The sequence below is a fragment of the Chlorocebus sabaeus genome, chromosome 12 (assembly GCF_047675955.1).
Source record: "Chlorocebus sabaeus isolate Y175 chromosome 12, mChlSab1.0.hap1, whole genome shotgun sequence".
In the NCBI taxonomy this organism is placed as follows: Eukaryota; Metazoa; Chordata; class Mammalia; order Primates; family Cercopithecidae; genus Chlorocebus; species Chlorocebus sabaeus.
In genome coordinates this window covers 88,681,485-88,707,052 of record NC_132915.1, presented here as the reverse complement: position 1 = coordinate 88,707,052, position 25,568 = coordinate 88,681,485, and the positions used below count along the sequence as shown (strand labels likewise).

Sequence of the window (25,568 nt, the reverse complement as noted above, 5' to 3'; positions counted from 1 at the left end):
AGCAGCCATTATCCTAAGCAAATAAATACAGGAACAGTAAATCAAATACTGCATGTTCTCACCAATAAGTGGAATCTAAACATTGGGTACTTACAGACATAAAGATGGCAATAATAGAAATATGGTACTACTATAGGAGAGAGGGAGGAAGGGGAGTCAAGAGTTGAAATCTACCTTTTGGGTACTGTGCTCATTACTTAGGTGATGGTATCATGTGTAACCCAAACCTCAGTACCAGGCAATATGCCCTGGTAGTAAATCTGTACATGTACCCGCTGAATCAAAATAAAGAGGTACAGAATTACATAGTCTCAAATGAACAGAGTCAGGAAGAATAATTAGGACAGAGCACAGTGAACAAGCAGGGCAAAAATGATTTATGAGACGAGAAACATGTCATGCAATCTAGGAAGGTTGGTTGGCAAGTGGCTGAAAACATATAATTATATTTCCAAATTTTGTAAACAGACACCTGTTATCACTAAACTTACAAAAGGTCATGGTTTAATACTAAGATCATTAGCATTAGAGGCAGACAAATGTCCCTTTGAGTCTCTGCTCCATCCCTTAATAATCTGTGGAATCTAACAATAGCTTAAGACACAAAAGTGATGACAAACTACATGAAAATGTACCTCATCAAACCCTGCAAATTATATACCCACTTAAAATTTCCTTTAGCTGGGTCCCAAAATGCCCCCACCACTGGACACAAAGCAAAATATAATGAATGGAGTGTCAGGGTAAAACTAAACAGTAGTCTTTTTTATATAATGAAACATATACTTTTTAAAAATTCTGGAAAATAGCCCCCAAACCCATAACCACATAATTACACTGTTATCATAACCTCCTGGGGTCTTGAAACTTAAATTTCATTTGCCTGCTGGTTTATCTGCCTGCCTGCACTCTTTGCAGTTTCTATGGAGCTCACATTCTAGTTAGAGAAGACAGACAATAAGCACATCAACAAAATAATAAATAGACCATTTTAGATAGCCATGAAGAAAACAAAGTAGTACATATGACCAAGAGTTACTGTAAGAAGGGAAAGAAGCAGTCCCTTTGATGGAGGGGTTGGGGAAGACCTAGTAGAGGAAACCAACATTAAGCTGAGCTCTGAGTCTGCAGAACTCCAAGCTTTTACATCAGCAGACTGAACTATGAGGCCCAGAGCACTGGCATGGCTAATCTAAATCTGCCACACCAATCTCCCAACCCCAGCAAACCACTGACAGAGCTGGGACTATGGCTGAAATATCTATAACCAAATTAAATTGTTTTGCTACCACTCAGGGATTTCATGTAAGTTATCACTTTAGATATTTTTAAAATATAGAAGCTGAGACAGCTCTTACTGCCTCTAGGAAGTTCTTGGTAAAAAAGTGTTATTATTGTTATTTTTTAATCATCAAAAAGTCAAAGAAAAGCAGAGCAATCAATTCAATGGTCAAACTGCCATTTCTCTTTCTAAAGATAATCACAATGCTCAATATAAGAAGTTTCAGGTCCATAACATTGTTTATAAAATAGAGCTATGAAGTCTGTAAGGGATAAATTAGGCAAGTCTTCCCTAGATTATTTTGATTACATGTTTCTTTCAGAATACATAAATCAGTCAATTAGTCCAGGGGCTAGGACTGGTACCTAATGCCACCTCTTGTCAGATCAGTGATGGCATTAGATTCTCATAGAAGTGTAAGCCCTATTATGAAATGCACATGCAAGGGATCTAAGTTGTATGCTCCTTATGAGAATCAAACAGTTTTATCCCAAAGCCACCACTCCCCACCTACACTGCAGTTCGTGGAAAAATTGTCATCCATGAAACCGGTCCTCATGCCAAAAAGTTTGAGGACCACTGATTAGTCAGTCAACTGATAAAAGAGACCAATATATAGACAGGGAAGACACACAGTCAATATAAACTTATTGATTTATTGATTTGCTATTTATATTACATGCATTACAAAAACATATACAAGAAGCATACATTTTATTTTATTTATTTATTTTTTGAGACAGGGTCTTGCTGTATTGCCCAGGCTGGAGTGCAGAGGTACAATCATGGCTCACTGCAGGCTTGACTACTGGAGCTCATGGGATCTTCCACCTCTGCCTCCAGAGTATCTGGGACTATGGGCATGTGCTACCACGCTTAGCTAATTTTTGTATTTTTTGTAGATACAGGGTTTTGCCATGTTTCCCAGGCTAGTCTTGAACTCCTGGGCTCAAGCACTCATCCTACCTCGGCTTCCCAAAGTACTGAGATTATACATGTGAGCCACTACGACTGGCTGGAACATGTATTTTAAAAGATGTACTAGAAATTAATGAAAATAAAGGTTCTAGAAATTTTTTCCACACCCCAATAGATCATTATGGTGCACTTTGCAAAGGCTTTGTCTTTCTTTGGACACAACTGATTTAGTCTATTACTTTCAGTTTAAGCATAGAAAAACTGAGGCCAGACAAAAGAGATGTGAAACTAGTATGGATGACCCAATATAACAAGTGAGCTAAAGGACTTTAAAATAAACTCAGCTTTATTTATATGCAAAGTCTTTTAAGCTATCCTTGTTATTTGTTAAAATCGTAGTTTTTCGCATGCTTTCATATATTCTGTGTAATCTCCTCCTTATTCCCTAGAGATGTATGCTTTGCTTCTGATCTCTTCTCAACAGTGAGAAATCCTGGATCAGCAAATCTCTGTCGCCAGATCCCAGCAAAGAGTAAACTCCCTAAAGTCTGTAGGCACAACGTGATATCAATCCGTTTCTCTTAAGGATTCCCAGAGCAGACACAGCCTCCCAGCCTGCTTAGGAATGCAGTACTGCACTTCTCAATAGCGTTTTATGACACATTACTCAAATCAAATTTAAAAGCATAACTGAGTGGAATTAAATTAATGCCGTCTGGTAATGTCAGCAGCACCAGAACTGCAACAGGCTGGCTTAACTCCTAAACCTGCTAAAGCTTCATGATACATATTCAGTTTCCTCTGTTATTGGAAGAACTCGTGTATACCGTGTGTGTGTGTGTGTGTGTGTGTGTGTGTGTGTGTGTGGGTGGGTGGTGGGGGTAGGAACCTGGTGTATGCCTGAGTAGTGTTTGAAAGCACACAAGTAGTTACAAATACTTAATAATCACATATGCTTCATAACCGTGATGTTTTTGAGTTGATATTTACATATTTCTTGATGTCCCACAGAGTACGTTTAGCTTCATTATATCATTTGATGATCATAATCACCATTTGAGGAATTTTATTTATTTATTTATTTATTTATTTATTTATTTATTTATTATACTTGAACCTAAGTTTCCTGACTCCAAATTCAGCATTCTTTCTACCTCTTAAGTTCAATACTAATGATAGCACTACCTAATCTTTTGAAGATCTCCTCAACCTCCCTGTTGCTAAATCCAATATTCCATTTGTAATCTTCATCTTAATTGACTCCACAGAAACATTCACTTCATGATTACAGTTGACCCTTGAACAATATGGATTTGAACTGTGTGGATAAATTTAGATAGGGATTTTTTTTTTTTTTTCAGTAAAACGTACACTAAATGTGCCTGCCTTTCTTGTCTTCCCTTCAACCTTCTCCACCTCTTTCATCTCTGCCACCCCTGAGACAGCAAGATCAACACTTGTTCCTCCTCCTCTTCCTCAGCTTACTTAATGTGAAGAAGAGGATGAACACCGTTGTGATGATCCACTTCTGTTTAATAAATAAAAAGTATGTTTTCTCTTTCTTATAATTTTATTAATAAGATCTACTTATTTCTCTAACATATTTTACTGTAAGAACACAGCATGTAATACATATAACATAAAAATATATGTTAATTGGCTTTGTGTTATTGATGAGACTTCTAGTCAAGAGTGGGCTATTAGTAGTTAAGTTTTGGGGGAGTAAAACATTATACACAAATTTTTGACGCAGACGCTCAGAGATCTTAATCCTCACATTTTTTAATGGTCGACTGTACTTTCTCATTTTTGAAACACATTTAGTTCACTTGGTTTCAAGATACATATTCTTTATTTTTCTTCCTACCTCAGTGAACACTTAAAGGGTCTTCTTCTGGGTCCCTTTTATCTTCTCACTTCTAAACACTGGCTGTCCTAGGGCTCCATTTTTTTCTCTATCTACAGACCCTTCTTGGTTATCCCATTGAGTACCTGGTTTTAAATGTATTTTTGCACTAACAACTTTTAAATTTACATCTTTAGTTATGATGTCTCTCTGGAGTTCCAGGTCTCTGTATCCAACTATTCCAAGCATCTCCACTGCATGTCTAACAGGCATATCAACTATTACCAATGTCCCAATCTTGCCCTTCAAGACTTGCTATCCACAGTGTTACTCATACTTTTCAATACAAACTGCACCCTTTCAGTTTCTCAGGCCAAATGACTGTGGTATCCTTGTATCCATGTATACCTTCTTTGGTGTATTTCACATGTTATCTGTCAATGAATCTTGTTCACTTTATCTTCAGACTATGCCCAGAACCTGACCATTACTCATTTATCAACAACTATCACCCGACCCCAGGACAGCATCATCTTTTGACACAGTATCCAGAGAATTCCTTTCAAAAGATGGCATCATTCCGTCAATGAGTGTCCATCTCACTCAGAGTGAAAGCCAAAGTTCTTATACTGACTTGCAGAGTCTTATTCTGTCTTTTTGACCGACTCTGGCATTACTTTCAAATACTCTCCTTCAGTTCACTCTAACTCAGCCACACTGACCTCCTTGCCATTGTAGAACACATTAGACATACTCTCACTTTGAGACATAGGAATGTACTATTCTGTTTTATTTGTTGTTCAAACCTGAAAGATAATTGCCCCATACATCTGAAACACTTGTTCCATCACCTTCTTCAGCTCTGTGATCAACTGTCATCTTCTTATTAAGACACATGCACACGTATGTTTATTGCGGCACTATTCACAATAGCAAAGACTTGGAATCAACCCAAATGTCCATCAGTGACAGACTGGATTAAGAAAATGTGGCACATATACACCATGGAATACTATGCAACCATAAAAAAGGATGAGTTTGTGTCCTTTGTAGGGACATGGACGCAGCTGGAAACCATCATTCTTAGCAAACTATCACAAGAACAGAAAACCAAACACCGCATGTTCTCACTCATAGGTGGGAACTGAACAATGAGATCACTTGGACTCGGGAAGGGGGACATCACACACCGGGGCCTATCATGGGGAGGGGGAAGTGGGGAGGGATTGCATTGGGAGTTATACCTGATGTAAATGACGAGTTGATGGGTACTGACGAGTTGATGGGTGCAGCACACCAACATGGCACAAGTATACATATGTAACAAACCTGCACGTTATGCACATGTACCCTAGAACTTAAAGTATAATAATAATAATAATTAAAAAAAAAAAACCTGGTTTGAAATGTTAAACCTAAAAAAAAAAAAAAAAAAAAAAGACATTCCCTTATCACCCTACTTAAGATCGCATCATCCTCTCCACCACATCCTGTATATTCCTCTCCTGCTTTTGTTGTCTTTGTCATTATTGTGTTGGAGGTGGTATAGAGTGATCCACTTTCTAATGCTATGCTATTCTTTCACTTATTTGTTTTTTCATAGTCCATCTCTTCTCCAACAGATTATAATTTCAACTAAGGCAGGCAATGTCTAAGCATAGTGTCGCCAATGCTTACAATAGTATCTAACACATAGATTGTATATAAAGCAGATTCATGAGTGCATGAATGAATGCCTCACTCTTGTGTCATGACTTACAGTTTCCAAAGTTCATTCATTTCTCCCTACAGTCTTACTGTGTTGAGCCTCGTGAGCAAATCTGGGTATTAAAAAGGTAGATTAATCTGGATATTAAAAAGATTGGTATCTTGCCAATACTTAGAAAAGTGGTTGTCTTTATTCATTTTAATAATCATATGCCAGGCAGTTTCCACATATTCATACAAGTTATCTAAATTTATCATCACAACTATCCTATGACCTAATTGTAACTGTTTTATTAATTCATTTATAAATCAATTAATTTGTTAAACAACTACTTATTAACCTTCCACAATGTGCCAGGCTCTGTGATCCAGAATCAAACAGTACAGACAAAAATCACTGCCTTCATGCAGCATATATAAATGAAAGAAAAAATAAAAAATAAACAAACATATATTACATATATATGGCATATACATATACATGTATGTATAGTATACGTACACACATATTAAAATGAATAGTCTGTTTCAGGGTGATGTGTGTTGTTAGGACAATAAATCAGAGGAGAGAAAGAAGGCACCCTAAGTACAGAAAAACTAATTGCCCAGCATTGCACAGCTAGCAAGGGCTAGAGACAATATTCTGAGTCTTACCCCACAGTGTGTAACCATACGCTATAGTAATAATCAAAGCTACAAAGTTTCTTTAGGGTACTTTATTTGTTAAGATGTCTCTAGTAGCCACTCAGAGGAAACCATATCTCAAATGGGAGCTTGTTTCACATACCAAGAGGCCCAGAAGGTCCAGCCCTACAATGCCAGAAATCTGGCTTCCCTCTGGGAACAAAGCAGGTGCAGTTTCAGCTTTCTATCCAGATATGCCAACATCAATTACAAGAAAGTGAACATTTCTTTTGGAATTATCTTGGAAAACAACAACAAAAACCTTTCCCAGAAGTCCTGAGTAAATCTCCTTGCATTGTCCCAAGTATCGTCACAGGATGCTGCTAAGCATATCCCTAGCAAGGACATGATCAGTGTTCCCTAGGTATTCTGGATTTATTCCTGGAGTCTGGAATAGAGTTTTCTTCCCCTATATAACATGGTTTGGCCATGTTCCCACCCAAATTTCATCTTGAATTATAGTTCCCATAATTCCCCTGTGTCATGGGAGAGACCTGGTGAGAGGTCACTGAATCATGGGGAAGTTACTCTCATGCTGTTCTCATGATAGTGAGTTCTCATGAGATCTGACGGTTTTGTAAGGGACTTTTCCTGCCTTCACTCTGCACTTCTCCTTTCTGCCCTCATGTGAAGAAGGACATGTTTGCTTCCCCTTCTACCATGATTGTAAGTTTCCTGAGGCCTCTCCAACTATGCTGAACTGTGAGTCAGTTTAACCTCTTTCCTTTATAAACTGCCAAGTCTTGAGTGTGTCTTTATTAGCAGCATGAGAACGGACTGATACACTATGTAAAGCAAAGGAGCAATAATGATTTTAACAAGAACTGTCAAAAAGAAAAATGGAGGTTAGACAACTACTAGCATTTGTCATTAATACGAACCAAGGTTTATTCATGGTCTAGTCATCAAGAGTGGACACATTAAATAAATTTTATAAATAGTTGTTGATTTGAGTTAGAGTAAGTAATAGAAAAAGCAAATACAAGGAATAGAGAAGAGGGAAAAAAGGGGTGGGACAGGAGAGGGATTTTTGAACCTAATACAAAGGGGAGACAGACCACAACTCTGAATTGGGAGTGAAGGAAACCCATTCCTCATGATTGCCCTAGAATTCAATAGCTGTGTGACTTGGGGCTAATCACATAATGTCCCCGTGACTCAGTTTCATCACTAGCAACTCCAATCTAATGATGCTCATTAGTCCACATTTCATGACACCAGAAGATTTAATAAGATGCCTGTGTTTGGTGAAAAAAGAAAAGCAATACCTGGACATTCCAGTTTAAAGTGTGGTTGTTCTCCACTTATAGATATGGAGAAAACTAGAGTATCTACAGCACAAGGAAAATTTAGTTTAAGGAGATGATTAACTGAACACACATACATCGATACATCCATTTGTACCCCTACACATGCACACAGCCCTACAACTCTTTCTCATTTAAAAGTATTATTATACTTTTAAGCAATTATTGTTTTCAGAAACTGGTTGAATAATTGACAAACATTGTCTCATTTAATTTTACATCTCATGAGTTAAATACTACTATAGAATAATTTTCAGTCTGAATGATCCAGATAGACTCTTTAAATGTCCACTTCATTTTATATATATGTACTTTTTCTCCCCCATTAAATGGATGACATTTCAGTGAATGGCTATGTTTGTCAGTGTTTCTCCTAAATTTAAACACAGAGCTTCAGCCATTTTCCTTGCACCAATAAACCACTCTATGGTGCCTTGAACTGATCAGATAAAACTCATTCAGGAAAATTTAGCACCAGCCAGTTGCTAAAGGCTGAGTTGGGTCTGTCTATTTCTTAACTGCTCTGTATTTGCTCATCCAGTCTCAGAATCAGCACTTGATGTGCATTAATCCCTTGTGACATATCTTTCTCAGCAACTCCTCAACAAAAACCTTGACTGTGGAATCTTATCGACAATAGCAAGCTAGTGTTTCACAATGGACTCCTCTTCAAAACACTTTACTCAGATGATATGCATATCATATATAAGATATGAGAGAGAGAAACAAGGTCAGAAAGAGATTCAGAAAAATTGAGTGATTTGGCAGGTTTCCCATGAGAACTCTGAGGGAAGGACCAGGGTGAGGCCAAGAGCTGGAGATATGAAATAGGGAAAGGTGGAGGCTTATCCACGGCTCTGCCAATGCCACACTGTGTGCTCTTGGGCAATTCATTTTAAATCTCCCAGCATTAATTTTCTCATCTGTAAAAATGGGAAGAGAGAATTAAGCTAAGGTTGGAAAGTACCCAGCAGAGGTGCCTGAGGCGGACATTGAGAATCAATCATGATACTTTTTCCCATGGAGTTGGCAATAGGTCCCCGTGTTCTTCTCAACACGCACTCCAGGCAGCCTGGAACAATCCAAGCTGGCACATCATTTAGAATATATCTGTCATTCCTGGACTAAATAATTATCAACATTCGTTTTAAATATAATATTTTAAGAATATATTGCTGCTGTGGAAAGAATCATGAACTTGAGATCAGAAGACCAGGTTTAAATTCTGGTTCTGACATTTATTACTTCTGTGACCTTAAGTAAATCAATTCATATCTTTGGTCAGCTTGATTTTTGTAATCTGAAAAATGGGAATAAAATATCAATGCCTTATGATCAATGTGACCACCAAAAGATATATAGGCGAATGCACCAAAATGCATAGCATATCCTGGCACACTGTAGACATTCCATCACCCATTAAAATTTAAGGTGATGGATATCCCTGTTACACTGATTTGATATTTACAAGATATATACATGTATCAAATGATCACATGTATCTTGAAAAATATGTACCTCTATTATATATCAATAAACACAAATTTATTTGAAGGTGACACCTGGTGTGACAAATGCACACGTGATGAAGTTGCTATGGATGCTGGAAGCTAACAGAAAAGTGGAGGAGATAGGGAGGGTAAGTACTTCTGTGAAATTTCAGCTCTTCCCTTTTTCCACCACTGCTGCTGATGAGTCCTATAGTCCTGGTCCTGGACCACACATATTCAATTTCCCTAACCCAATCAACAGACTGTGTCTTTCTCCTTCAGTTCTAGATATCTGGCTCATAAAGCCACTTCCAGATGGCCTGTCTAGGAACTGCCAGCATCTGTCAGTTCCCTCCTTGCCTTTTCCCTTCCCCTAATCCCCTATCTCTATACTCAATGGGATAGATGTTCCACCAGTATCTTAACTCAGTGGGCATCTTTGCTTGGTTCATCTATATTTGTGTGTGTCTTGAGAAAAGATAGTCAGGATGTGGTGCTAGGGGTTCCTTTCCTTCCACATCATCATCACCACCCTGGGTGTCTAGGTCCTTACTATCTGTTCCCAAAGTTTGTAATTATATTTCTGTTGAAAGATAGTTTTCTGGAAGGCATGGTGGCTCACACCTGTAATCTCAGTAGTTTGGGAGACTAGGATAAGAGGATTGCTTGAGGCCAGAAGTTCAAGCCCAGCCTGGGCAAGATAATGAGACTCCCGTCTCTACACAAAAAATAAAATAAAATAGCCTGGTGTGGCACGTGACTGTAATCCTAGCTACTTGGGAGGCTGAGGCAGGAATATTGCTTGAGTCCAGGAGTTCAAGGCTGCAGTGAGTTATGATGGCACCACTGCACTCCAGCCTCGGCAATGGACAAAAAAAAAAAAAAAAAAAAAGAAGAAAGATAGTTGTCCATACAGCATATTTATGGTGTGTTTGTGTGTGTGTCAGAGGGGGTTAAAATATTAAGGCACAAGTAGCAATTTCCCTTGTCAGTGGATCATAGACTTACTGTTAGCAGTTACAAGTACTCCTCAAGAGCTCCTCAACCCAGGTGAGATGTGCTGCACACTACTGAAATAGAGATGGGATGGTCTTTAGTCCACACCCATCCCTGTGCTGGTGGCAAGTGCTCCATCTCAAGCAAAACAGGGCAATCTCCTTTTGATGGCACATCCCACTGCTCCTCCTTTCTCATTTTGCCCCAATCTACAGGATGTTATCTAGTCTCAGGCTGTGTGTATGTGTTGTGCCAGGGGTTGTGGGATGAGGTACTAATTATGCATGTGTAAATTCTATATTTTTTCCCTAGTTCAGAATCACTTTATGCCTTTCTTTGCTGTAAATGTAGTGTTGTTTAAAGCAGGACAGGGCTTATATCCAGGAGGGTATGCTGGGGAGGCACTAGTTCAGGGTCCAAAGAAGAAATTTGATGAGTTCCTAGTTAAGTAAAAATTAATACTTGTAAAGATTTTCCAGTTACATTACTTTTTCTTGGACATCTTTACTCTAGCATATCCAATGAAATAATAATTAGCCTATAAATCATAAACATGTTCAAAGCAGGACAGATATTATTTAACAAATTTGTATAGCCAAAGGTGGGCATGGAGCTGAGTCAGGAGCAGGGGTGGGGAAAAGCTAAATTATCTTGAAAAATTGAATAAATTTGATTTTGAAGTTTGTGAAGGAATCTGGGAGGGATGGTGTCTGGAAGAATCATGGAATAGAAAGAAGCAAGAAGGGTAATAAGATAATGTGAGGCCTGGATACCTTGGAGGATGAAGCAGCCATGAAAAATCCTCAATCAAGCAACAAAGGGGCTCTTATAATCAAGAATATGTAATAATGTTTTGGTTGGTGAAGTGGTTTGGCTGTGCCCCTATCTAAATCTCACCTTGAATTATAATAACCCTCATGTGTCAAGGGCAGGACCAGGTGGAGATGATTGAATCATGGGAGTGGTTTCTCCCACACTGTTCTTGTGGTAGTGAATAAGTCTCAAGAGATCTGATGGTTTTATAAAGGGGTGTTCACCTGCACAAGCTCCCTCTTGCCTGCCACCATCTAAGATATGTCTTTGCTTCTGCTTTGCCCTCTGCCATGATTGTGAAGCCTGTGGAACTGTGAGTCTATTAAACCTCTGTACTCTATAAATTACCCAGTCTAGGGTGTATCTTTATTAGCAGTGTGAGAACAGACTAATACAAGTGGTTTGAATTATTGTGATCTAAAACTCTTCCTTAGCTCCTCAAATTTTGCACTAAATATTCTGTGTATAAAGAATATACGTTCCTTGTGCGTTGTATTCCTAGGTATTTTATTTTCTTTTCAGCAATTGTGAACTGGAGTTCACTCATTATTTGGCTCCGTTTGTCTAATATTGGTGTATAGGAATGCTTGTGAGTTTTGCACATTGATTTTGCTTCCTGATACTTTGCTGAAGTTGCTTATCTGCTTAAGGAGTTTTGGGGCTGAGGACAAAGGGGTTTTCTAAATATACAATCATGTCATCTGCAAATAGTGACAATTTGATTTCCTCTCTTCCTATCTGAAAACCCTTCATTTCTTTCTCTTGTCTGATTGTCCTGGGCAGAATTTCCAATACTATGTTGAATAGGAATGGTGAAACAGGGCATCCTCGTCTTGTGCCGGCTTTCAAAGGGAATGCTTCCAGCTTTTGCCCATTCAGTGTGATATTGGCTATGGGTTTGTCATAAATAGCTCTTATTATTTTGGGATATGTTCCATCAATGCCTAGTTTATTGAGTGTTTTAGAATGAAGTGGTGTTGAATTTTATTGAAGGCCTTTTCTGCATCTATCCCTGCTCAAGGAAATAAGAGAGGACACAAACATATGGGAAAAAATTCCATGCTCATGGATAGGAAGAATTGTTATCGTGAAAATGGCAGCCATACTGCCCAAAGTAATTTACAGGTTCAATGTTATTCTTATCAAGCTACCATTGACTTTCTTCACAGAACTAGAAAAAACTACTTTAAATTTCTTATGGAACCAAAAAAGAGCCCACATAGCCAAGACAATCTAAGCAAAAAGAACAAAACTGGAGGCATCAGACTACCTGACTTCAAACTACACTGAAAGGCTACAGTAACCAAAACAGCATGGTAATGGTACCAAAACAGATATACAGACCAATGGAATAGAACAGAGACCTCAGAAATAACACCACATGTCTACAACCATCTGATCTTCAACAAACCTGACAAAAATAAGCAATAGGGAAAGGATTCCCTATTTAATAAATGGTTCTGGGAAAATTGACTGGCCATATGCAGAAAACTGAAACTGGACCCCTTCCTTACACCTTATACAAAAATTAACTCAAGAGGGATTAAGGACTTAAACATAAAACTTAAAACCATAAAAACCCTAGAAGAAAACCTAGGCAATACCATTCAGGACATAGACATGGGCAAAGACTTCATGACTAAAACACCAAAAGCAATTGCAACAAAACCCCAAATCGACAAATGGGATCTAATTAAACTAAAGAATTTCTGCACAGCAAAAGAAACTATCATCAGAGTGAACAGGCAACCTACAGAATGGGAGAAAATTTTTACAATCTATCCATCTGACAGAGGTCTAATATCCAGAATCTACAGAGAACTTAAACAAATTTACAAGAAAAAAACAAACAACCCAATCAAAATGTGAGTGAAGGATATGAACAGACACTTCTCAAAAGAAGACATATATGTGGTCAGCAAACATGAAAAAAAGCTCATCATCGCTGGTCATTTGAGAAATGCAAATCAAAACCACAATGAGTTACCATCTCATGGCAGTTAGAATGGTGATCATTATAAAGTCAGGAAACAACAGATAATGGAAAGGATGTGGAGAAATAGGAACACTTTTACACTGTTGGTGGGGATGCAAATTAGTTCAACCATTGTAGAAGACAGTATGGCGATTCCTCAAGGATCTAGAACCAGAAGTACCATTTGATCCAGCAATCCCATTACTGTGTATATACCCAGAGGTTTAAAAATTATTCAGCTGTAAAGACACAAGCACACATATGTTTATTGCAGCACTATTCACAACAGCAAAGACTTGGAACTAACCCAAATGTCCATCAATGATAGACTGGATAAAGAAAATGTGGCAGATACACTCCACGGAATACTATGCAGCCATAAAAAGAATGAGTTCACGTCATCTGCAGGGACGTGGATGAAGCTGGAAACCATCATTCTCAGCAAACTAACACGGGAACAGAAAACCAAATACTGCATGTTCTCACTCATAAGTGGAAGTTGAACAATGAGAATACATGGACACAGGGAGGGGAATATCACATACTGAGGCTTCGCGGGGGCTAGGGGGTAAGGGGAAGAAGAGCATTAGGATAAATATCTAATGCATGGGGGACCTAAAGCCTAGATGACAGGTTGATGGGTGCAGCAAATCACCATGGCACATGTATACCTATGTAACAAACCTGCATATTCTGCACATGTGTCCCAGAACTTAAAGTATAATAATAATAATAATAATAATAACAAAATAATATACATGAAATATGTGTAGTGTATGTGAATACGTGTGTGTATATATAAGTGAAAAAATGCAAAGACAAATGTTAATTTGACTCAGCTCAGAGCAGTCTCTGGGTATGGTGAATAATGCATGGGACACAGAGATGACTCATACATATCTAAGCTATGAATTTAAACCATAAACCTCCTCAGAAATGTGAAGATATCTCATGAGAGTTTAGAATTCCAAAGGTGACAAAATTTGGGACCTGAAGCAATCTTATGAAGATCTCAAAGCTCAGGAAAGCTCAGTGAACATCTGGGTCTGAACAATTCCTGTAACCAAGATCAAATGCCTTGTCCTCTAAGGAGTCTTCTTCAAATACTATTTGACAAAAATCAATTACTTTTTGAAGCTCTTACATAACTTTGTGTATAGAACTTGTTATAGATTTTTATGTTTGTGCCTGTCTCCCTAACTGATCCTCAGTGCTATACCTATTTGTTAGTATTCTTCATAACTCATTCTTATGTTTTGTACAATGAATTAAATATTTCAATGATACTACCTTTCTCCTTGCTTCTTAATAAAAGGTTGCATCCTGTGCATTGACTTAAGACTAGAAATAATAATAAATCCAGTCAGAAGCAGCAAGGAATGGAAGAAACCATGAAAGCATGTGAAGAAATATCCAAAATCTGCAGAATAAAGTAAAAGACTAACCAAAAGTGTGAACCTCATAGATGAATGCAGAGATTTTACTAACAGGAAGAAAATCTCTGCATTACATCTCTGCATTCAAATGATAGCATCTTACTCTTCCATTTGCTACTGTTTTCCTCTTCCTACCCTATCCTATTTAAACTCTAGACAAAAACTAAAGTCTCTATTCCCAGTGGCCTGAAGTTAGGTGAGATCCACTTCTATGGTGATGAAGTAGTAGTCAGAGTGGGGTTGCAGGTGCCACTGCAGTGGGGAAGCAGTCTCAATGTGGACACCTAAGTTGGCCCTTGAAGACATTTCTGCTCGATGCCTCTAATAATCTGTGGCCATGATCAAACATTGAACTTCAGGCCCACTACAGATTCAGTAAGTTTTGGTGGGTTGGGAAGAACTGAAAATATAACATGCAATGCTAGTTTCATGTTGAGAACTCCACTAAGTTTTAAGTAATTAACATAGCACATCTTTGAAACATACTCTGTTGACACTTCAACTTTTCATCAGAAAGCAAGCTTCAATTATTTAATTGCACCTTCCCCCATTCCCAATCCTAGGAAGTTTCCATACTATGCTCAGTGGTCATTGGACATAATTTTCCCATTTTCATTCTCAGGAATATTCATGGAACACTCTCTGCCCCACCCTATTCTACTTTGGCTGAGGGAAGATGTTCAAATTGTTTGTTCAAAATCAATTTGATGGACTATTAGTCATTCAGAGGCTAATTGCTGTTATTATCTTATTATTCATCATAATCCCAATAACATAAGAATAATGCAAAATTGAAAAGTTAAATCCAATTTGCTATGCAGTCATCCAAAAGATCCTAGTGATTTCTAAACATGGACCTCAAGATGGAGTTTCAAGTCTCTTGTTCCTAGTCAGTTGGGCAACTGTTGTCAGACCTGTCCTGTTCTAGGTATCAGGCCTAAACTTTCTACAGGAGTACAGCCATGTGTAGAGTGAGAATGCGGTGGTGGGAGGAAACAACCATAAAAGGGATGTGGTCCTTGTCTCAATGAAGCTTTCTGTCTTCAAGATATGATGTATCTCTTTATTAATATAAAAAGACAGAAGTAATAAATAAAAAATTAATTAAATGTTATGGGTGCAAAGTGTACGGAATAATTTGTTCCTTTTTTTTTCTGAGATCCAGGTAATTTTAAAACCAGGTCTTAAATGATATCTATTACTTTATTTTTTTCAGCAAAGATAAGAGAAACCCTTTTTTTGCAAAGGAAACTGCATGCACAGAAGGAATGCAGGTGCTTTTAGGGAGTGGTGGTATTTCTGATGGTCTAGGCAAACAAAGAGTGTGTCAGAAGAAGATGGGATAGACAGAATTTATAATCAAAGACGAACCTGAAAGGAATATCGGAGTGGGACTATGATGAGTCAGGAAGGTAGGTCCAGTGGCTTGGATTTTATACTGGGGGCGGAAAGAAACCACTGAGACTTTTAAATGGGGAAATGTTAATAGAATTCTCATATTCAGGAAGAACTCTGGCACCTATTATGAAAGTTGGTTTAGAGGTGAAAGAATCTGGAAGAAATAAAGAACAACATATAAGTCATTGTAAAAATTTGGGTGAGATGAATAAATTGAGACTGTCCTCTTAAAAATCTTGTGATCATGAATATTCTTTTAAATGACTCCACACAATGGAAGGTTCTATAGTAGTGAAAATGAATATATTATAGGTATAAATGATATAGATGAATTTTAAACATAACATGTTGAATCAAAATAAAACCAATTGTTAAGACTACTTACAATGCAATAGCATTTTTAAAAAGTTAACAAATTAGCAAAGCTAAATAATATGCACAGAGGCATGTACATTGTGATAAACTACATTTTATATGTGCAAGAAAATCAAACAAAAATTTCAGGACAAAATTTATTTTTGAGGAGGAGGCAGGAAGAAAGGATCAAAGTGGGACATACTCAGGTATTTCAAACAGAAACTGCCATTGCAGTTTAGATCTTAAGTTGGGCAGTAGATTGAAGTGTTTCTTTTATTATTATGCTTCTGAATGTATATATACATTTCATATGTCCTTTTGTGTTTAGCAAATATTACATTAACTAAAAATTGTTTTCATGCAAATATTAATTTTAGGAGATCAGTTTTTCCAAGCAAAAACAAGTGAGTGATTGAGCAAATCACCCTTCTGTTCCCTGATCTTTTCTTGTCTCAATATTCTAAATTATTCAGGAGAAATATCTCTGCTTTTTTTGTTATTTGGTGAAAGTAACTTGGAAATCGATATTATTTATGATGACTACCATGCCTCTGGCCCTTTAAATGAAGTCAACTCTTTCACACATCTTGTGGGAATTTCACAGAGAATACTACTGTGAAATCATGGGGTCCAAAAAAGTCCTCCTATGTCTCACATACATGTCTCCATGCTTCTAGCACCCAGATCTTCAGTCCTCTAATCCCTGGTCCTGGGACCTGGCTTTTCACATCTGCTTTTATAACATGTACAGCAATGATGCTGAAGGGCCTGCATGAGTCAAACAACATATGAAGCATTTTACAAGATTTAACTCATTGCATTCTACTAGCAACCCCAGGAGATGTTACAATCTTGACTTTGCAGGTATAGGTTCCAGGGCTCACAAAAATAAAACAGCCTGCCTCCTTTAGTCAGGTGGTAAATGGTAGTGCCTGGTTTTGAATGCAGGTAATATGACCCCAGAGGTCATGTTTATAACCACTTTGGTAAATGCTTCTGTCTGATTAGCATTGTAAACTAATCCCCTCCCCTTTGGCTTTGATGGTTCTATGCCATTTTCAGAGAGAGCAATACTATCCACCAGCCCACGGACAGGTCTAGACACTCATGGAAGGAAGAGAAGGTTCAGAAAACATCAGCCAAAAAAGTAAAGACAAAATTGAAAGCTGACCCACCCCAGATTTTCAAACCCATTTTCTGGGTATATCCATGATGGAGTGTAATAGTACAATAACGCAGAGACCAGAAGAGGGAACTAAGATATTGTCTGGGCCATGATATGTGCTATGGAATAAGGTAAGCATGGTGGAAAGATGAAGGGTGACAATCCAAATCACAATGCCTACATGAACACTGCAATTTAGGCATCTATTGGAGCAGTAATATGTCTCTAAAAAGATACATTATCAGAAGTTTTAGCAAAAGAGGACAGAAGAATCCAAATTCTGAGCAATCTGTTCCCTGTGGAATAGAGACTACCATTGTGACTCCTTGCATTAGGTTAAGAACTTGGTAGAGCAAAACCAGGTTTGTCAAAAACAAAGACCATGGATTCAGCCAAACCAGCTGGAGTTCATGGCTGCCATCCAATTCTGAGGACCAAGAGCATGGACTCCAGGGGCAGACAGCCTAGTTCATTGGTTGGGCTTAACATCTCCTGGTCAATGCCTGTCTCACTGGCATAAGTATAAATGAAATAATGTAAATAAAGCTTCATGGTGTGATTGGCATATGCAAAGTGTTGAATATACAGTAGGTTCAAGAAAAAGAAAGTAAGCATATTTGAGAAATATCATCACGTTCAAGTTTGCTTACCAGGGGCAAACATGGAAGTCCATACTCTGTAGCTTTGCTAGTTTAGGAGTGATGCTGTTCTGCCTAGCTCCTGAAGGGCAAAGCCACTGGTTGAAAGCTCAACCATTCCTTATACCTGACTGTGGCTGGTGAAGACATGGGCAGACAGAGGCGAGAATTAGGTGGCCCCACCAAGGAGAACACAGTGAGGACTGGCACTAAACCCAACTGGAAAAGCTGCTCTCAAGCCTGAATTATAATTGCTGGGTTTTGTTGTGGTGGTTGTTGCTTCTTTGTTTAATCTCTCCCAGTTGACAAATCTGGTAGAAATATCTTCTGGGGCTTGGTTGTTTGAATAATTAAAGGTTTATGAGGGGAGATTATGTTTCTACTTAATTCTACTGATTACCTTTGGCTCAAAGTCATTAGGTAAGCTAAGGTAAATTATGAATAGCAGGAGTCTTACTAGATTTTTCCACTATTCCATGTATTCATAAAGCTTCAAGAATCCAGGAAAATGTTAAAAATAGAAAGAATACTAGTCAGAGGGGGAAAGTCGTAGATTCTGGCCCCTCCTAGTCAATGTTCTTGTTGAAAAGCTTTGACTCTTTCCAGTAGGAATCAGAAAAATCAGAGAAACACTATCACAATTACAACCCTCCTGACTATGATAATTATTGCAATGAGGTATTACAATGTAACATGAACTAATAAAAGGAAAGCATCAAATAAAAGGGATGACAACAGTGAAAGCCTTCAGGTAAGAAGTGGCTTCTAGCCTGGGATACAGAGGAAGGATGGCTCTGAGAATGTTCAGACCATGGTGAGTCTTGGAAATAAGGCCAAAAACTGAGTTTTATCTTCAAAAGTCAAGAGGCAACATCTGACCAGAAAAGAACAACTGAGCAGATTAGGAAACAGAATCCTGATTATCTGTGTGCTGTTGGGCAAGCTATTTATATTAGCTAATGTATGTATGAAGAATGAAGTCCAAGACAATACTTGTGTGATTCAGAGATTTTGGAAAGATGTATTTTATATGTATAGATATGTATGTGCTCATGAGATAGGTAGCACTCTTTCCTTTAAGCCATAAGTCATCCCTTTAATTGCTGATCAGTGTCCATCAAGGCCAGAAGGGTGCTCTTGCCTGTCAAGTGTCTGTTTCATCCCTGTGTAATTGGCTCCTGAATGTCCTGATATATCGCTAGCCGTGATGTTGCTTGTTACTTACGGGAAGATATGGGTTGGGGCAGAAAAGCAAAGCAGTATCTTCAGAAGACAAAAGAAGCAACAAAGGTATTTATGTTTCCCTAGCTCTGTGGTTCCATCAAAAATTAAGGTAGCAAATTAAATGTTTCTGAAAGGTAATGCTAGGTGAGGACACAAGAATTGTAAGAGCTTCAGAATCATAAGAAGGATACATATAGACAATATATGGTTGCACCTTTGAAGACAAAGATTACCTACAAAACCCTGAAGAGGCACTGTGGTGTAGAAAAACAGCCAAGACCATGATCTTGAGGTCAGAAAGTTTGCACTGTAATCTCAGGCCTGCTGCAACACCATGTGGGACTCTGATAAATGACTTACCTTCTTGGAGATTCTGATTCTTGTAAAATGGTCATAACAATGTTTATGATGAAACATTTCTAGGAATAGTCAATGAGTTAATGAGTTGGTATACCTGCAGGTGCCAGGTAAAACATTATTCCTGCCAAAACAATTCAGAACTGTTGACAAACAAAGGTTTATTTGGGCTTCAGTATTACAAACAAAGACTGAATCTAAGGTAGACTCTTGAGGCAGAGGATGGAGTTTAAGAGTAACTATGATTGATCTGAAGTCTTAGTGGTGTTTCCGTATAGCAGGCTGGGTCACACAAAAATTGGAGTGTAAGGTGATTCCTTGAATTTTAAAACACGAATCTGTGCTTCCTCCCTCCAAGACATGTGGTTGTTCCAGTTTTTTTCACCTGCTTCTTTATTCTATACTTTAGATCTACTCTCCATAGCCATAGATTCTGTCTGGTAGATTCTATTTGCTGAACTCTATCACTCAGTAATAGCCTTTCATGACTGGTCTTTTGGCTTCTCATTGCACATTTCATTCACTTATTTATTCGCTTATTCAACCAACATCTAACACATACTTATTGTGTAACAACAATGTCTGCCATGCTAGTGATACATTGACGTCATGAACAGACAATAAGTGCTGCCTACAGAGACTTTGCATTCTAGGTAGGAGATATAGACAGTAAATAACCTACTAGATTAGAGGATAATCCACACAATAGAGACAAGTCAAGCAGGGACAGAGGATGAGAAGCAACTTGGGTGGGGATGGGTGTTTACAGGTTTTAACAGAGTGGTCAGAGGTCTTCCTGAGAAGGTGAAATATGACAAAGACATTTAGGAGGCAAGAGAGTGAGTCATGCAGATATGTCAGAGAAGAACATTGTAAAGGAAACTAAAAATGAATGTGAAGGTCCTTGCATGGGAGCAAGTGGTGGGAATATCAAGGAGAAAAACAGAGGCCAGAGTGGCTGGAGTGAATGAGCAGGGAGGGCAACAGTAGTTGGAAGTGAGGTTAAATAGGTAAGGCAGGGATCCAGGTTGTGGAGAGCCTTGCAAACTATCTTAAATGCTCTGGCTTACTTTGAGAGGATTGGGAAGGTATTGAACAAAGGAATTACATTCTGGCTGCTATGCTAAAAATAAATCTAGTTGAGGCAAGGGCAGAAGATAATGGAATAATTCACAGAAGACATGCTGATGGCTACAGTGGGGGCAGTAGTGCTACCAGCCGTTGGTGGTAAACAGAGTGTTTGCTTATAGATAAAAATCAAGGTATCAACTGCCAGATTTAATCTGAGTTTGCAGTACACATTTCCAAGAATGAGGGTCTGACTCTGAGTGGAACTTTTCCTACCAAGATATCTCACACTCCACCAGTTTGTATATAAGTTGGTTGCTCTATCTATAGCAGTTGTGGTGGACAAGCATAGGGGTAGGAAATGTTAGCCTGTTCCGTGCTGGAAAACAAGGCTATTATGCTGTTCTTTCAGCAGGGGGTGTGAACAGAGACAGTTATCCATAGAAGGGACTTCAGGGGGCATTCCCTTAGATAGGAATGAGTTATCACCATGATTGGCATGTCTTTTTACTAACTTAAAAGTCTTGTTATTTGCCTCCTTTTACATAATGGAATATGACAACTATAATGGTCAAATAATAAATTCAACTTCACAAGCTACGTCATGGTTATTTAAGACTAGAGTCTAAACCCTCTGCTTTTTTTTTTTCTTTTTTAAAATTTTTTCTCTCTTCCCTATACTCCAATATTCATTTTTAAAGGTGAATCTCTCCCATTCTTCACGTCTTTGCTTCTCAGATTACAAAATCTTCAAGTGATGGTTTCTGTTCTTGACACCAGCATAAGGCAAATGGGTGTGCAGTGGCATTGGTGTCATCCCGCTAGGGGGCAGACCCAAAATCTGCCAATTATTAATTAATTGATCATTCTTAGGCAGGTCACTTCATTGCTCTGAGTCCTTAGTTTGGGTTTAATGTTTTTGTGTGCATTTTACAGGTTTTTTTTTTTTAATAAACTAGATAATGTATGTGACATAGTACAGTACCGAGACCTATATTAAATTCTTTGAAAATTATGTACTAATAATATTTATTATTAGTAGTAGTAATAGTATTCATATCTTGGCTAGGCAGATGAACAGATACACAAATAGATGAAGAAATTCTGTGATGCCTGTTCACGAAATGCCACTTTTCCTTGATGAGAATTGCTTGTTCTTTGATCTGCTTTGGCAGTCTAGCTAAATGGGTGGGAATTCCAGTTTTAAACTATACCCCCCAGGTTATCTAAATAGAATGGCTAAAGCAGAGAAAATGGCCTATAATGTCAAGAACAGTGTCCATCTAACAGAAAGGACCCCAGCTGCAAGATCATTAGCCCCGGAAATTATCTACGCTATTGTAGATCCAGAATGCACTACTACAATTTTAAAATTAATTTAGCCTAATTACCCCCACTTAATAAGACAACTTGTCAGTTATCACCACTCCCATAATCTTCTTCATTTCCATCTCTTTTTAGCCTAAATTATCCTCTTCTAAGCTTGTTTTTAATGTATTGCAAAAAAAAAAAAAAAATCCTTGGAGGTATAATTAACTTTTTCATTCAGAATCCTAATTTCCTCTCCAGCTCTGTTGCTGCAGTATTTAAACTATTTATTATGCAAACTTGCAGAACTTAAACTATGAATTATGTACAAATCTCTGGATGCGAGCTCTGTCCTAAAAATGGCATTTCAGTGTCTCTCTAGTCCAAGGTAAGCAAATGTGGGGAAATTGAATGTTGTAATTTACAAATGGGCTTACATTCGAGAGTAAGCTTTTTAAAGAATGATTTATCTATGCCAAGTATTTTTAAAATCATTTGAAGATATATAGTTACTTAACTCTTTCTATCAATTTTATTTGTTGCTGTTGGAGATGGAGGTTTTGTTGTAGCTTTTAGTATGGAAGTCTAATGGCTAATACAGTTTTTCATTCATTCACTCACTATGTCATTCTTTTATTCATCAAATACTTAACGAGGGAGGTGCAATTCAGGATCAACTGAGTGAGGCATGGAATTTAAACAGTAAATACAAGGTACTCAGTCCCAATTCTTAAGGAGTTTATAATTTAGTAAGAGATAAAGACACTTAGACAACTACAGTATGGTTTATATAGCCCAATGAGTGCAATAGTAAAGGGAAATAAGGCAATGCAGAAGACAGAGGAAGACATTCGAACAGATTATGGAGGGAGGCAGGGAAAGTGGCCCAGATAATTTGATGTTAAATTTGAGGTTGAGAGTAACCTGTAGAAACCAGATGGGCAAAGGTAGGGGCAAGGTATTTGTTTCTGTGTATTTGTAAGTTGGAAAGAGTGGGTGGAATTGAAATGAGCAGAGAACAAACAAACATGTATACAGGTGAAGAGGTCAGATGCAGCATGACCTGTTCAAGGCTTGGAAAAGAAAAATAATCATCATAGTTAAACTTAGAGAATGAGGAGAGGCATGAAATGGAGCCATGAAATAAGGAATCGATAGCCATACATTTACATTACTTACATTTATTTTCCGTTGTATATAAAAATTAACTTGTCTTTCCAGAGGCAATATTTAAAAATATCTCTATACTGAAAGCTAGAATCTAGAATGAGTAATTTTTAGAATTATCTGGTGGCATACATAATCAGACAGAATCCCAACAACTAAAAACTCGAAAAAACTCCTCTAAATCTTGTTATCTGTGTCTTCTATGAAATTATGTGACTTCTCTGAGCTCTAGTTTCTTCATTTGTCTAAGAGCAAAGGTAGCAGTACTAGTAATTCATGGATAGTTAGTTGACAAAACTATTAAATTTTGTTATTAAAGTTCAAATGTGGGACATTTGACTACTCAAATACCTGTTCATTACCATCTTCTCCACCATCTTCTAACAATTTCCTGCTAAAGTGGAGGAAAGTAAAGCACAGAAAAAACAATGAGTTTTCTTACTTTGCTCCAGGCAGTGTTCTGAATTTTTAACACCTATTTGATTACTTAAATTTTACCACAAACTATGAGGCTGGCACTGTTATTCTCCTCATTTTAAATATGAGTCATAGAAGCATAGAGTTTTAACTAGTTTTTTTCTAAACTTAGCTAGCAGTGTATCTGTGATTTGAATCCAGGCCATCTGAGTCTGCAGCACCTTTCCTTAATCACCACATAATAACCACTCATTAGAGCAGAAATAAATATGCAAAAGACAGCACCTTATGATCTATGCTGAATTAATGGTGATTGCAATTTCATATGACTCGTCATGATTTCAAACATTGAGATCAGAGCCCATCTCTGGTTCAGTGGGGCAGGAACCTAGTGCATGATACGGAGCAAAATCTTGATATTTGTGAAGAGGAAAGATGCACGAATGAAGAAATAAAAGCTAGAAAGGAGGATGCCTGTGAAATAGAAAAGAGGCTCAGCCAAATCACATGACCTGTATCTTAATTTGAACTACTCAGTGATCTATCCTGTGTTACCTTTGGAAAGTACTTTCTCTGTCTAGAAAGTTAGTTTGCACCATTGAAAAACAAATAGGCTTTTAAAACTAACCACTCAGGTAACTTTCATGTTGGATATTTTATTCTAAAATATCAAAATGAGTAGTTCAACTTCTTAAAGTGATATTCTTGAGATATAACTTGATGTTGAAGAAAACATTTTTTGGCAACTTGTCTAATATCATTGAAGGCAATTAAAACTAAAGTATTTTTTTCTTGAAATCACATTTTATTGCACCAGCTGTGGAGTTTATTTGTTTGCTCAAGTTCGCCCAGTTGGAGATAATATCTTTCCTTTATATCCCTATTGCACTTTCTCAGTCCCTTTGTTATAACACTTATAACAGTCTGGCTAATATTAAGATTGTTTGTGTACATTCCTGTCTCTTCCATTGAATCAGAGCCCCCTAAAGGCAGAGACTACTCATAATCTTTTTACCTCCTACTGTGCCTAGCATTGTGCCCAGCATGTCATAAGAACTCAGTGAATATTCATTGACTTGAATGAACTCACATTTCTGAAACTTGACTCAATTTAAATTTTAAAAATCATTTCAATTGCTTTTATGTTGACATTTTCTTTATAATAGCAGAAATTAGCTTGCATTTTACAAAAGCTTTGCAACCGAATTTATTTTTTATTTGTCAAAATCTATATAAATATAGAAAAAATTTCAAAATGAAATCACAAGATAACAGCTATAATAAGATTAACCTACAGCAGCTGCAGCACCAGTAATAACAGTAAAAGAATTCTTCCTATTCCAAAATGCCTAAGAAATACATATATGAATCTCTTAAGAAACTTAATTTTAACCATGGCTAAATTAAATGGTATTGTAATATCTTCAAATGGATCTCAATGATTGCACACTGATTTGTGCCTACAATGGGACAGGTTATACTAGTTACATATTGCAATCTGGAGAGAAAAGTGTATGTCAAATCAGAAGACAGGATCTCTAGTCTCTGCTTCACCATTTACTTTCTAAGTGATCGTGAGCAAGCAAACCAACCTATTCCACCAGTTTCCTGATCTATAAATATTAATGGTAACATTTATCTTGTATGATTACATGGTAGTTAAGGGTGCATATTCCATAATTAGAATTTGAGGATACCAATTTCTATTTCCACCACTAATTAGAGACATAATTTTGGGCAACTTCCTTAATACTCCTATATTTTATTTTTCTCATCTATAAGATGTGGGTAATATTAGTACATTCTCCAAAGAGTTGGTGATAATTGTTGGTATAATATATGCTAAGTAATAAGCATTTCATGATTTGCAACTGTTATTATTATTATACCCTTATATCACTGAATCATGATGGGAATCAAATAAGATAATTTATGTCAGGAATCTTGAAAGTGACTTTAAAGCATGCAAATAAGACAGATTATTATTAATAAAATATTTACTTATAGCAAGTAAT

General features: G+C 37.4%; 1 long non-coding RNA gene across 1 annotated transcript in view; it reads left to right on the top strand.

Annotated features, from left to right (window-relative positions):
- Positions 1-25,568, top strand: part of LOC119619058 (uncharacterized) — a 55,056-nt gene that overhangs the window by 5,522 nt on the left and 23,966 nt on the right. Inside the window, exon 2 of the long non-coding RNA XR_012094950.1 lies at positions 9,300-9,383. This is a non-coding gene — a long non-coding RNA (uncharacterized lncRNA). The remainder of the gene's footprint in view (positions 1-9,299; positions 9,384-25,568) is intronic.